This window comes from Lepus europaeus, chromosome Y (assembly GCF_033115175.1).
Source record: "Lepus europaeus isolate LE1 chromosome Y, mLepTim1.pri, whole genome shotgun sequence".
NCBI lineage: Eukaryota > Metazoa > Chordata > Mammalia > Lagomorpha > Leporidae > Lepus > Lepus europaeus.
In genome coordinates this window covers 28721441-28737806 of record NC_084851.1, presented here as the reverse complement: position 1 = coordinate 28737806, position 16366 = coordinate 28721441, and the positions used below count along the sequence as shown (strand labels likewise).

Below are 16366 nucleotides of genomic sequence, written 5' to 3'. Positions count from 1 at the left end.
CTATGCTCACTGAAGACTGTGCAGATCATTTGTGCACTTTGTATGGCAGTACAGATAAGTGTTGCACCATTTGGAGGCTAAAACTGAGGCATTGATGTCCTTGGAATAGAGGAGGTGAAGGTGTGATCTACTATGCCCAACCTGAGTATTAACTTGTATACTTGACCCATGCTGGAGCACAGACCAGAGCTCCCAGGCCACACTCAGAACACATCTCTTGGTATTCACTGAAACTGTGGACACTTCACTAAGCCACAGAGGAATATTCAAAGAAAAAAAAAGCCATCAGAGGAAAAAATAATAAGTCCCTCCACAGATGCCTAAAAGTAAATGTAGATATTAAAAAAAAAACAAGAATAATGAAGACATCATGACCTTCCCAAAAGTAAGTGACATTTCACCATTAGAGTGTGAAGCTGAAGAGACTCATGAAATGTCAAAAATGAAATTTAAAAATTAATCATAGGATTATTCTAAAGCATTTAGAAGTAAATGCAAGACCTAGAGAAACCTTTACACCATATGAGTGAAAATTTTTTCCAATGACATTCAGATTATAAAGAGAAATCAAAGTGAAACTTTAAAAATGAAGAATGAAATAGATCAAATAAAAATATAGGGGAAAGCAGTAATAATAGAATTGGTGAGGCATAGGAAATAATATCTGAACTAGAAGACAAATTTTTGGCTGTTTTTCACTCAGACCATAAACATGAACAACAAGAATAAAATGTTGGAGATTTATGGGATACTATCAAACAGACCAAAATGTGGGTCATAGGAGTGGTATGATAAGTAAATGGACTAGAAGGCATATTTAGTGAAATAATTACTGAAAATTTCCTCAATTTGGAGAAAGAAAGAGGATGTCCAATTATAGGAAGCATATAAACTCCTAATAGAGATAATCAGAAAAAAGTCTTTAGCATGACACATTGTAGTCAAACTTTCAACAGTAAACAGCAACCATAAAGAAAAGATTCTAGAATGTTCACAAGAGAAATATCAGATTTCTTTCAGAGGATTTCTAATTAGACTCACAGCTGACTTCCTACAGGCTAGGAGAAAATGAAAAGACATGGCATATGTCCTTAAAGTAACCAAACTGTGTACTGGGGAGCTCTCATTTATTAAGGAAGGTGAAATAAAGATCTTCCATAATAAATGGAAATTCAAAGGATTTGTCACCACTCATCCAGTCATACACGAGTTGCTTATAGATGTGCTAGTTGCTTATTGTTTTGCTACACACAGGAACACTAAAAGATAGCCATTGTTATGAAAAAAATACAAGGCAGAAAATCTCCCAGTAAATTACAAAATAAATCCAAATTAAACAATAGGAATATTTGTGAGAAAATAGCAGGACAAAGTTGTTATTTATCAACAGTAAACTTCAATGTAAATGGTGTCAACAACCCAGACTCCCTAGTTAAAAGATAGAGACTGGCTGAATGGATTAAAACAAGATTCATACATTTGCTGCCTACAAGAAATATATCTCACCAACAACAATATATGCAGATGGATAGTGAGATTACATCAATCTGAGAAGCTTCTGCACGGCAAAAGAAACAGAAAAGTGAAGAGGCAACTGACAGAATGGGAAAAAATATTTGCAAACTATGTATCTGATACAAGACTGGTATCCAGAATCTATAAAGACCTCAAGAAATTCTACAAAAACAAAATAAACAATCCAGTTAAGAAATGGGCAAATGACTTGAAGAGGCATTTTTCAAGAGAGGAAATTCCAGTGTCCAACAGACAAGAGAGAAAATGCTCATGATCACTAGCCATCAGAGACCACAATGCTCAAAGCCACAATGAAGTTTCACCTCATTCCCATCAGAAAGGCACACATACAGAAATCAAAAAATGACAAATGCTAGCAAGGATGTGGGGAAAAAGGTACCCTGGTACACTACCAGTGGGAATGTAAACTTGTGCAACTGCTGTAGACAACAGTTTGGAGATACCTCAGAAATCTGAATATAGACATATTATATAATCCAGGCATCCTACTCCTTGGAATTTACAAACCAAAAGAAAGCAGTATATGAAAGAATTATCTTTACCCTCATGTTCATTGCAGCTCAATTCACAAAAGCTAACATATGGCATCAACCCTATATGTCCATCAACTGTAGACTAGTTAAAGAAATTATGGCCGGCGCCACGGCTCACTAGGCTAATCCTCTGCCTTGCGGCGCTGGCACACTGGGTTCTAGTCCCGGTCGGGGCACCAACCCTGTCCTGGTTGCCCCTCTTCCAGGCCAGCTCTCTGCTGTGGCCAGGGAGTGCAGTGGAGGATGGCCCAGGTCCTTGGGCCCTGCACCCCATGGGAGACCAGGATAAGCCCCTGGCTCCTGCCATCAGATCAGCGCGGTGCGCCGGCTGCAGCACGCCTACCGCGGCGGCCATTGGAGGGTGAACCAACGGCAAAAGGAAGACCTTTCTCTCTGTCTCTCTCTCACTGTCCACTCTGCCTATCAAAAAAAAAGAAAAAAAAATTTAAAAAAATTAAAAAAAAAGAAATTATGGTGTACTATGGAGTATTACTCATCTGTAAAAAGCAGTGAAATCTTGTGGTTGCAACAAAATTGATGCAACTGGAAATCATTATACTTAGTGAAATAAGCCATTCTCCAAAAGACAGATATCATATATTTTCCATTATCAAGTGCAACTATTAGAGTACCTAATGTGTAATCTGGAGGAGTGGAATTGACATTTTGAGACTCAATGATTGTTTATAGTCCTTGTCTCTTCTGTTGAGGAACAATATATTACCCTTCATTATGTTTGTTGAACTCTTTTACTTAGTATAGGATTAACCTTATGATAATTAAATAAATTAAAAATAGGTCATTGTAAAAATTATCATTGGAAATGTGAGAGGGAGGAGGAAAAAGGGTTGGATCATAGGCAGGAAGGAGGGAACTATCTCTATATTCCTAAACTCATATATATGAAATACATTAATTTTGCATATAATTTTGCATAGTTTAAATAATTTTTAAAAAATAATAAAATAACAGTAATAAAGAAGAAAGGAAATTTTAAAAAAATCAAATGGCCTTGGCCGGCGCCATGGCTCTATAGGCTAATCCTCCACCTGCAGCGCTGGCACACCGAGTTCTAGTCCTGGTCAGGGCGTTGGATTCTGTCACAGTCACTCCTCTTCCAGTCCAGCTCTCTGGCTGTGGCCCAGGAGTGCAGTAGAGGATTTCCCAAAGCCTTGGGCCCTGACCCACATGGGAGTCCAGGAGAAGCACCTGGTTCCTGGCTTTGGAACAGTGCAGTGAGCCAGCTGCAGCAGCCATTGGGAAGTGAACCAATGGAAATGGAAGACCTTTCTGTTTTTCTCTCTCACTGTCCACTCTGCCTGTCAAAAAATAAAAAATAAAAACAAAAAAAATAAAAATTAAAAAAAATGAAATGGCCTAAACTTTGTAAATTTACTTACTTTTTTTCTATTTTACTGGCAAGGCATCTCTGAATTCACACAGCCATATCTTTTATTCCCATTGCTTTGTTTCTATTTGGGTGACAAAGCTGTAACCTGGAACTTCTGTTCCATACCTCTGTGGCCTCTGCAAGGACTGGATGGGTTCTGTACTAAAAGTTTATCCTCAAATAGAAAGATACACTTGAAAGTAAACATTGTTTTCTGAAATGAGAAGGAGAAACACTTCTTGTTAGGTATGGAATATCTTCTGGCCTTTCATATTCTCAGAAAGGAGAGACAGAAAAAGGAAATTGGAGACTGACCTCAACAGAGACAGGTTGCTTTACTGGAAGCAAAGAGGTTGGTGACAGTCTGTTCCTGTGAAGAGACTGTGCACTAGGCACATTTGGGACTCAGGTTTTATCTGGTTAGGAAAGAATTTATCACCATGGGAAGGGAGAGTGTAGAAGGTGGTTGAGGAAGAGTAGAGGCTCTTTGAAGTCTCTGGGAATTTCTCTCTTATTTGTTTCATAGATGTCCTGCACAGCTTATCTGTTTTGCTATTTTCATTGCAAGGAGCTGAGAAGGGTCTGGTTAGTCACCAAGGATCTTGACAAAAGGGGGGAAGTGGGGTGGGGAGGCAGGTGGGGAAATAAATGGAGAAGGGGAAAGGTGACAAGTCCTTTACTTCTTCAAATAAAACAAGTGTTTCCTCAATCTCATGGGCATTGAGTTTGGAAAACTCACTGTCTTCCACTAAGGTTCTTTTCTAAAAATCATGCTAAAGCATCTAGCATCAGGGTGAAGAAAGGTGTTGAAAAGTTATTGGGAATGTCTAATCTGCACAGGCTTTGAACCTGGAAGATATGCAAAAATGAGCACTTACTCCTAGCTTAGAAATTGAAGTTTAAACCAGCTTTTGAATAAAAACAAGATATAGCATGCTATATATTCTTTGTGGGAAGAAAAATATTGCTCTTTGAATGAAACAAGAACAAGGGCCAGGACAGTGTAATTCTGATAAAGCAGTTCCTTAGGAGGAAGGGAATCCTGGGATACTGCCGCGGACCGGCTCTCGCGGAGTCACTGACCGAGGGAGAATGAGGGGCGAAGGGCCAGGAGAATCAGGAATCGGCGGGGAAATGACAGACAGACACACACACTTTATGAGTATGCTGCTGCTGCAGTTTATTAGCGAGGAAACCAGAGTTTATATAGGGAAGCCTACATTGCTGAAGACAAAAGAAATTCCAAGATTACAAAAACTTGTTAAGGTTAATGGGGTTACATGATTAACTTTACAAGGGACACAGGGAGACATTGTGGTGATGGTTCGCAGTCCTACTTTTAAGAAAAGGTAAAGGTCAGGTTACTAGCTAACCTCTTATTATGAAAACCTGGGACAGGGGAGTTATCAGATGGTGGTGCTTGTTAGCCCAAGTCCCATATATCACCTAAGTAAGATTGAATGTAGCTTTCTCATCCCCTTGTTGCCTAAACCTTCTGATAACCCGGAATCTAAATCACACCTCAGCTCTCTAAAACTCACACCTCAGCTCCCTTTGTTTTATCTTGTCTAGGGTGTGCTGTTTTTTGTCAATGTTTAATGCCTCCTCATAAATAGCCCTAATGACTGGTGGGCCAAAGTCTAAAGTGTTTTTTGTTAATTCTTGTGAAATGCTTATTGGCACTATTTGATTCCCTTGTTTCTAATCATGGTGCACTTGTCCTGACGCACTACGTGGCATAACTACTAAATACAAATAAAGCAAGTAAATCATGCATAATAAAATCACTATCATTGCTGGGACACATTGTTTTATTAACCAGCAGCAATCAGGTCTTCCACTTATTACGTGAGTGAGCTGAGGGTCTTTATGACCGTTGGCTGCACAGGAACCACCCGAGGCTCCACTCCACGGAGTTCCCACCTCGACCCTGCAGCCATAGACCCCCAGTGCAACATTTTGCTATGCAGGTGTCACAAAAGCTGTGGATATAGCAGGATACAACAGTGGGACATTTCTTTATTATAAATATTCCCACCAAAGACTGATTTCAAGCTGTGAATGTGATCCCTAAGGACATATTTGCAAACAGTGACTCCAAATCTACTATTGAGAACCCAAATAAGCCATGCTCAGACACTGCTGGAAGTAGGTACAAGGAAGCAATAAAATAAAGGCATGTGACATGCCATAATCAATTGTGATATAAATGAAGAATATGATGTGATTAATTGTGATACCATAAATCCATTGTGATGTCAAAAATCAATATTTCGTTGCTTGTAAAAACTAATGTGTTAGTGTAACACTTCCATATCAAAATCAATTATGACATAATCATTTCATAATCAATTGTGATGTCATAATCAATATCATGTCATAATCAATTCTGATGTAAATATGCTTGTGACATCAAAATCAACAAAGATATGATAAACCACCATTTTTATACTGAAAACTTACCATTATGATGTCATGATCAGTTGAAAATACATAAAAAGTCTTGTGGTGTCATAAATCTATCATTATGAAGTCATTGTAATTTCATAAACTACTGGGGCTGGCACTGTAGCATAGCAGGTAAAGCCATTGCCTGCAGTGCCAGCATCCATATGGGCGCTGGTTTGAATCTTGGCTGGTCTACTTCTGATCCTGCTCTCTGCTATAGCCTGGGAAAGCAGAAGATGGTCCAAGTCCTTGGGCCTTGCACCCATGTAGGAGACCCAGAAAAAGCTCCTGGTTCCTGGCTTCAGATTGGCACAGCTCTGGCCATTGCGACCAATTGGTGAGTGATCCAGTGGATGGAAGATCTCGCTCACTTCCTCTGACTCTCCTCTGTCTCTGTAACTCTGACTTTCAAATAAATAAATGAATCTTTCAAAAAAAAAGATGTTGTGATATCATATTCAACAGTTATGTCATAAAATCCATTTTGAGTCCATAAACTGATATTTGGATACCATTAATCAACATGGTGATGTCACAAACCTACTGCTAAGATGTCAAAGTCAAGTTTAAATTCACAAACCCACTACAACATCATAAATACACAATTGTTATATTACAACCAACTGTGATGCATAGCCCACTCTTGTTATGGCATAATCAGTTGGCATGTCATAAAACAATCTGTATGAATTTAGTCAGTTGCGATTCCATGAGAGCCATAGAGACATCATATACAAGTATTGTGGTGTAATTAATGTATTATTGTGATGTCATTAACCAATAATTCTGTAGTAATAAAACTGTCATGATATTATGATTATGATGTCAAAAATCACTGGTTTTAAAATATATTCTGATATCATAAAACATTGTGATGTCATAAGCTATCATTGTTAAGTCTGAATCAGTTATGCAAATACCCTTCTGCTACTACAATGATTGTGATATAAATCAACCATTCTGAATACACAATCACTATGAAGTCACCCAAAGTATTGTGGCATCATAAGCACATTATTGAGTCATAATAATCATTTTATATCATAAATTATAATTATGATGTTATAGTAAATTGTGTTGTAATATAGACATTGTAATGTCATAAATCATATTGTGATGATATAAAAAGCCACTGTGCTGTTATAAACTTACATTGTCAAATAATAATCAATTATGATGTCATAAATTTCTTTGAGATGTCATAATACCCTGGCATGTCATTGGCCGGCGCCGTGGCTCAGTAGGCTAATCCTCCGCCTTGTGGCACCAGCACACCGGGTTCTAGTTCTAGTCGGGTCACCAATCCTGTCCCGGTTGCCCCTATTCCAGGCCAGCTCTCTGCTGTGGCCAAGGAGTGCAGTGGAGGATGGCCCAAGTCCTTGGGCCCTGCACCCCATGGGAGACCAGGATAAGTACCTGGCTCCTGCCTTTGGATCAGCGTGATGCACCAGCCACAGCACGCTGGCCGCAGTGGCCATTAGAGGGTGAACCAATGGCAAAAAGGAAGACCTTTCTCTCTGTCTCCCTCTACTGTCCACTCTGCCTGTCAAAAATGAAAATAAATAAATAAATAAATAAATAAATAAATAAATAAAACACCATTGTTATATCAAAAATCTATCACTTTGACATCATAATCAATTGTGAATTCATAATACCCTGTGAGGCAATAAATTTATCATTAGACATCATAATCAATTATAGTATTATATATTAAGATAGTTATGTCATAAACCAACATTGTATGGCATAATCAATTGTGAATTTATTGACTAGCACTATGATGTAATAATCAATTGTGATATCACAATTACTGGAAGCAAAGATGCCAAATATTGTGATGCCATCAAGTACTATAATGATGTCATAAATTAACTATTGTGCTGTCATAATGAATTACAAAGTTACAAATCTGTTATGAGAGCATAAACCAACAGGTCAATTGTGATGGCATACCCAATTGTGCCAGTATAGACTTCCAGTGTCATGGCATAAAGCTGCCAATATGATGTTATGAACTATGATGGCATGAAAACATTGAGAGGTCAAAATCAATTGTGACTATACAAAAACATGGTGACATCATAAGTTACTATTACTATGTCACAATCAATTGTGATACACTAAAAAATTATATGATGTCACAGTCAATTCAGTTATGATAAATCATACTTGTGCTATCAAAAACTACAGTTGTTCTGTCATAATCAATTGTGAAATTATAAATCAAATGTTACACCATAAACCTATCATTATGATGTCATAATGGTGATGTCATAAACTACCAACAGGATATTATAATCGATTATGTTATCACAAAAATCTTTTCAATTTCAAAAATCAACTTTATGACATAAAACCCATTGTGATGCCATTGATGTCAAAATTTTGATGTCACAACAATGATTGTGATGACATCAAATAATACTGTGATATGATTCACATTTGTGATGTAATATATGTAAAATTTAATGTCACAATCCATTGCAGACTCATTAAAATTGTTACATCATAATCTATTACATCATCAACCACCATTGTGATTTTATAGTTAATTGTGATGTCATAAAACTATTTTGTTGTCATAAAGCAACCATAATTATGTCATAATCAATTTTCATCTCATAAATCATCATTATGATTTTTAAATCAATTGTGGCATCATGTTAAAAATAATTGTTATCTGAAGTCTATTGTGATGTCATAAAAATCCATTGTGATGTGGCCAGTGCTGTGGTGCAGTGGGTTAAAGCCCTGGCCTGAAGCACTGGCATCCCATATGGGCACTGGATCAGCCACTCACTATTACATTATATTCCACTCTGATTTCATAAAGCCCATTGTGATTTCATAGACCAATATTAAGATGACATAAAATAAAGCTATCATTACTATTTATTAATCAATTGTGAGGTTGAAAAATTCTTGTGATATCATAATCAACTGAGATGCCATAAACCACAACTGTCATATCATAAAATTATCATTGTAATGTCATGATCAATTGTGAATTCATAAAAAACTGGCATTATAAACATGCCACTATAGAGTCATAATCAATTGCTGTTTCATAATCCACCATTGTGATGACAAAAACCATGACTATAAGTCTACTATGGTGATGTCATAATAATCAGGGAGTTGTAAAAACAATTGTGGTGTCATAAACCTACCACTATGTTGTAATAATGAATTTTGATATCATGAACAACTATAGTGGTGTCATAAATATCATTGTGATGTTATAAAACTACCAATGTGATCTCATAATCAATGTGAAGTCATTGAACCATTTGGGTTACAATAAACTGACCATTGTGACATCATAATAAATTATGATATTATGCAATATCAGAATCAATTATGAGACCAAAACACTTATTATGTCATAAACCAATATTGTGATGACATGAATATCCTGATGTCATAATAAATTTTCATGTCACTAACCAATACCATCATGTTATAGTCAACTGTGATGTCATGAAAATTATTGTGCTTAATTCTATTGTGATATGTAAAATCTATAATTTTATAAAATTACAAATGTTATGACATAATCAATTGTGACATAATCAAAACCCTTGTGATATTATAATAATCAGAATTTGATAAACCACCATTGTGATATCATAAAGCAACCACTGATATGTAATAATCAACTGTCATGTCATAAAAGACATTGTGAAATTACAAACCCACTGTTGTGCCATCTTAATCAATTAAGATGTCATAAGCCACCATTGTGATACCATAATCAGTAGTGATGTCATAAATCACCTATGATTTCATAGATCAGTATTGTGATGGCATAAAATATTGTGCTGCAACAAACTTACATTTGTTTTGTCATAATGAATTATGATGTCATAGAGTACTTATATAAACCAACAATTCTGATGTCATAAAACTGCCATTGTAGCATTATGATCACTTATAATGTTATAAACAACCCTAGTGATATCATAATGATCATTGTGATCTCATAAAACTACCATTGTGGTGTCAACCAATTGTGAAGTGTAAAATAATTGGTACATCACACACTTACCACTGTCACATCATAATTCATTGTGATCTCATAAACAAAACATTATGATGTCATATTCAATTGTGAATTCATAAAAACCATCATAATATCATAAACCTATATTTATGATGCCTGAATTACTATGTCATAAGCAAGTATTGTGATGGCATGAACAATTATGATGTCAGAAGCTACAATATTGATGTTATAATCAATTCTGATATTATGAAAACTATTTTTATGTCAGATACTGATATTGTGCTGCCATAGATATGTAATAGTGATGTCATAGCCCAAACGTTGTGTAGTCATGATGAAATATTGAAGCAATAAAAATCATGGTGATAGGCCGGTGCCGTGGCTCAACAGGCTAATCCTCCACCTAGTGGCGCTGGCACACCAGGTTCTAGTCTCAGTGGGGGTGCTGGATTCTGTCCCGGTTGCTCCTCTTCCAGGCCAGCACTCTGCTGTGGCCCAGGAGTCCACTGGAGGATGGCCCAAGTGCTTGGGCCCTGCACCCCATGGGAGACCAGGAAAAGCATCTGGCTCCTGCCTTCAGATCAGCACTGTGCACTGGCCGCAGCATGCTGGCCACAGCAGCCATTGGAGGGTGAACCAACGGCAAAGGAAGACCTTTCTCTCTGTCTCTCTCACTGTCCACTCTGCCTGTCAAAAAAAAATCATGGTGATGTCATAAAACTACCATTGTGAGGTAATAATCACAGCATGTTATAAATGACATAAAGCTATCATTATTATGTCTTCATAAATTGTGTTTTCATAAAAATTCTTGTAATTTCCTAATCAACTACACTGTTATATCATACACCTAAAATTTGCTTTCACAGTCAGTTAACTCATAAAACCTTTGTGATTTCATACATCTACCAATATGAAGTCATAATCAGTTTGTGATATCATAAGCAATTGTTACTCTGTATAAACCCTTGTGATGTTGTATAAATTGTGATGTTATAAACCACCATTATCATGTTATATCCAATTGTGATGTCATAAAATCTATTGTGATCCTGTAAACCAATATTGCAATGGCATAACGTACCATTGTCTTGTCATAAATGTACCATTGTTATGTCATATTAAATTGTGATGTTATAAAATGTCAAAAATTCCACTGGGATATTATGAACTACCATTGTGATGTAATTATCTATATTGAAGTCTTAAAGGCCACTGTGATGTTATCAGCTTATCATTCTGACATTATAATCAATTCTGATGTCAATAAAATATTATGATGTTATAAAGCTACCATTGTGATGCCATAGTCAGTTGTGTACTAATAAAAAGCATTGTGAGGTCAGAAATCTACCTTTTAGAAGTCAAAATCAAGTGTGATGTGGTAAACTGCCATTCTGATATGGTAATCAATTGTACTATTATGAAAACCACTGTTTGGCTGGCACCACAGCTCACTAGGCTAATCCTCTGCCTGCAGTGCTGGCACTCTGGGTTCTAGTCCTGGTTGGGGTGCCAGTTTTGTCACAGTTGCTCCTCTTCTAGTCCAGCTCTCTGCTGTGGCAAGGAAAGGCAGTGGAGGGTGGCCCAAGTGCTTGGGCCCTGCATCCACACCTGGCTACTGGCTTCAGGTCGGCGCAGTGCACCAGCCGTAGCAGCCATTTTGGAGGTGAACCAATGGAAGGAAGACCTTTCTCTCTGTCTCTCTCTCTCACTGTCTAACTCTACCTGTCAAAAAAAAAAGAAAACCACTCTTTTGCTATAAACCAATATTATGATGCAATAAACTGGCAATTATTATGTCATAAACCAACCATTGTGATGTCATAATCAACTATGAAGTTATAAATATCATAAACCTAGCATTGTGATGTCATAATTATGATTCCATAGACCACAATTGTGATGTCATATTCAATTGTGATGTCATGAAAGTCACTGTGATGACAATATTGTGATTTATACCATGATACATATATAATTGTGATTTCATAAAGATGCTACTATGTTGTAATCATTAATTGAACTTTGAAGCCATAAATGTTGTAGTGACATAATGAACATGCCATTATGATGTAATAATTGTGATGTCATAAACTGCCATTGTGATGTTATAAACTTCCACTGTGATTCCATAAAACTATTATGGTGTTATAACCAATTATGATATAAAAATGTGAAATCTATTGTGATGCCCTAAACTTTGTGATGTCCTATGCTACCATTGTTTTATCATAATCAATTGTGATGACCTAGAAACCCTGTTGATATAATAATCAATTGAAATGTGGTCAAACACCATTGTGGTATCTTAAATTTTTAAAAAGTTACCAGGGCTGTGATGTTACATTTTTGGGCAATTTGTATAAGAGTGTTAATTTTAAGGAACATAACAACAGCAATGTTCCAGAAAACTTGAGTGTAAATCATATTTAAAATAACATCCAATTTTGAAGGCTATCAAGGGGTTTCAATAGCCACCTGTAGCAGATCTTTTCATACAATGAACATCTGTTTGCAATACAAGTAATATCTAATTTATATCCTGAATGAGTTTCCTTTAACTTAAAGCTATCCCAAAGCAAGAGATACCTGAGAATATCCTAGGAAGGAGTGAGTCTATGTGAATCCCTAAACTAAATAGGCAACATGTTTCTGGGTCCCCAAACAGTACAGTCTATGACTATCTGAGTTATAAGGTTCAAGCTGACCAGCAAGTATATTTATGGACTTCATGCTAGTACAGCTCAGAATGCTTGGGGTGAGGTTCTGAAATCTGCCTATTGGACCATTTCTGTGTGTGGATCCTAAGCACACTAAAGTTTGAAAAGCACTATCCTTAAAGATTTGGGTGCCCTGTCTCATTATATATCAACATTGATCTTTATGAATTCATAGGTTGTCGTTCCCTATTGCCAAGATAGTGGCATGATTTCAGAACCATGGCAGTAAGAGTACCTCATGTAATGCAATTCTCCCAATGTCTGTGGAATATGCTTGCCTTTTGAAATGAGAGATATAAAGAAAGAAAAAACTTCTCTTGTTTTAGGAGCTTGGTCTAGCAAAGGCAATGAAATAAAAAAAGAAATGTGAAAGTTCTATAATGGATGCTTTAGGGGTTCTGGAGCATCTTATTTTAAGAGTGAAGCTGAGGCTTACCAGATCACTGCAATGAATGTTCACATCCCATCTCACTCATTATATTGCTAAAACAATGACTTCGCATGTCAATGAGACTAGAGAGGAAGGCGCATGCATGGAGAGGGCAGAGGGGCAGGAGTTACTACACGGTATGTGAAGATATGAGTGCCTTTCCTTCACTCTGGCTCCTCACAGAAACACTAGAGGCCCATCTGCAGCACTATGGAAGCAGGAGGACTCAAGAGAAACTCTAGGAAGGTGGGATTTGGATGAGATTCTGAAAGATTACCAGGAGTTTCCACATGGACAAGAGAGGGGTGCTCCAGGGAACGTGGATGGTGTGAGTGCTTGGGTATGGAGAAATAAATCCATGCTGCAACCAAAGAATGGCAAGAGTTCATTTGTCCTGTTAGAGAATTAAGGCATAGAGTACTTCATTCAACTTGTTTCACACAATCAGTTCTGTGGAATGCTAAAAAGGCAATGATATTTTGGAGACATGGGAAAATAGTGAAGCAAATGTTTGAGACATGTATGCCAATTTAGTGTCTGTCACAACTATTCAACTCTGGTCTCAGGGATGATAGACAATGAAGGGCAGTCATATGTCAATTAAACATTTTTTAAAGATTTTATTTATTTATTTGAGTGGTAGAGTTACAGAAAAAGACAGGGAGAGATAGAAAGAAAGGTCTTCCTTCCACTGATTCACTCCCCAAATGACTGCAATGGCCAGAGCTGCGCCAATCTAAAGCCAGGAACCAGGAGCTTCTTCTGGGTCTTCCACATGGGTGCAAGTACTTGGATCATCCTCTGATGCTCTATTAGGCCATAGCAGAGAGCTGGATTGGAAGAGGAGCAGCCAGGATTAGAACTCTGGCCCATACGGGATTAAGGTACCATAACACTGGCCTCAGCCAATAAAACCTTATGATCATTCAAGATTGATTTTCATACAATTTCCATTGATCATGAAATAATATTATCCCTTTTTTCAGACATCAAAATTGTCAAACAGTTCTTTCAAAATCTATTAATTTGGGCTGATATATTTCACCAGGTTAAACTGTGTCCTGTAATGCTAGGGTTATATATGATGTCTATTTTGAGAGCAGTTGCTTCATTTCCAATCCAGCTCCCTCATAAGGTATCTTTAAACAGATTGGAGGATGGACCAAATATTTGGGTCCATATTACTCTCACATGGAGATCCAGATAGTGTTCCAGGCTTTGGCCTGACCCAGTTCTGGCATCTATGGTCATTTGGGGAATGAATCATTGGATAGAAGAATCTCTCCCTTTCTCTTTTTCTCTCTCCCCTCTTTCCTTTTCTTTCTCTCCCTGTCTCCCTCCTTCCCTCTCCCTATCTTTATGTGTGTGTATGTGTGTGTGTAACTCCATCTATCTCTATCTGTAACTTTCAAATAAATAAATCTTTAAAAATATAATAAAATGATTATTATTTGGAAAGGCATCAAAGAATTGAATTACATAAATTATGTCTAACCCCAAGTGGAGACAGAGGTACTTCTCTGTAGCCAAGCACATTGGTCTTTTTTAGCAAAGCATAATATTCATATGAAGTGGGATCTACATCTACCCTCATATCAGGTCATTTGGAGGGCAATTTCATCACCAAGTTATTTGGAAAACTAGATTTTCAGGGATTTAACCATTAACTTATTTTTATTTTATTTGAGAGAGAGAGAGAGAGAGAGAGAGAGAGAGAGAGAGAGAGAGAGAGAGAGATTTTTACAGAGACCTTCCATCTTCTACTTCAGTCCTTGACTGCCCATCCTAGCTACGAGTGGTCTGAGTTAAGATGAAGCCAGGAACTGGAACTCACTCTGAGTCTCATAAGTATATGGCAGGGAGGCAAGCACTTAATCCATCACCTGCCACATGTTAGTAGGAAGCTGGAACTGAAGGCTGGATTGAGCTCAGGAATTCCACATATGGGATGTTGGTTCTCAAGTGACATCATAACCGTTGTGTCAAAGCCTCACATTTTCAGGGTCTTTTAGACTTAAAATTCATGGACAAGGGAGTGTGGGCCTGGAACAGGACTATCAGTATGCTCTTCCTTGATTTGTGTGTTCAAACAAATGACTGCAGTTATAATGTCTTCTTGATCTATGTCCAACTTTAATTGCAACACTGACAGATTTAAAGATATAAGCATTGGCATATTAACTGCATAGAGCATTTATTATTTTGCTATGTTTTGGCTTTAATGCTGAGCTTTTGTTTAGATTATTTTTGAAATAATATTTTCTGACAACTTTTGCCATCTTTATACTTTTATACTTTAAGCTGATGCTGTTACTACTGTTGCATTAATCTCTTATTCAAATTCCATTATCATATGTTGAATCTAGAAAAGAAAGAAGAAACTGAAGCTGTACCACAGCAATTATATTCACAGAAGAAGATACAGAAGTAAGAATCATGAAGGATTAAAATAGAAAGTTTCTCAGTGGTAGGATTATGAATGCCTTATTTCTTCTGCTTATTTGCATTTTCCTGTTTTCTAGTATAAACACATAATGTTATTGCTTAAATCAATAGAAGTTTTAGGATAGAAATAATGGTTTCTTCATTTTAAAATACTTTACTTCATCATATCTTAAATAATGAATACTCACAATTCACTTAGACACATTTTCTAAAGGTTACTAAATGGAGAATAGAAATTTTTTTTTCAATAGTAGAAGTCAAATAAATTAGATTCAATAAAATAAAAGCAAATTCTTAAATTTTAATTCATTTATCTCACACTTATAAAAAGTACCTATTTCATTTCATTCTTTAAGTTTAAATGTTTGTACAATATTAAATGGAATATAAGTTTATATGTGGACAAAATAAAATAAAATATAGATATTGGTGAGATGGGCATCAGCAAACAAATCAGTAATATCAAAGCAATGGTCAGATAGGAAAAGACTAAGATGGATAGTTGGGCAGAATATGGATTTTTAAAGTGTAACATATAATGTCCAGATGCTTCAAAATTAAGGTTTTAAATAATGGCTAATTGTCATATTTTCATTGAGAATATGTTGGTATAAATTCTGAATGAGGGCATATGGATACAGGGGATGAGATGTGTAAAAGTGACTAGAGTGGGAAACAAAGATAAAACACACCTGGGTTGAGGAAATATATCCAGAAATATTTAGAGTAAAAATTGTCAGTACCTACTATAGAATGAATTTATATTAAAGAAAAATGCAGAAGGAGCCAGAGTTGTAGTGAAAAGGATTAAACAGCCAAGTCAATGCCATCCTCACGTATGCGTACCAATTC

At 36.6% G+C, this 16366-nt stretch overlaps 1 pseudogene; it reads right to left on the bottom strand.

Annotated features, from left to right (window-relative positions):
- LOC133754186 (SRSF protein kinase 2-like) overlaps window positions 1-16366 on the bottom strand; it is a 99186-nt pseudogene that overhangs the window by 69344 nt on the left and 13476 nt on the right.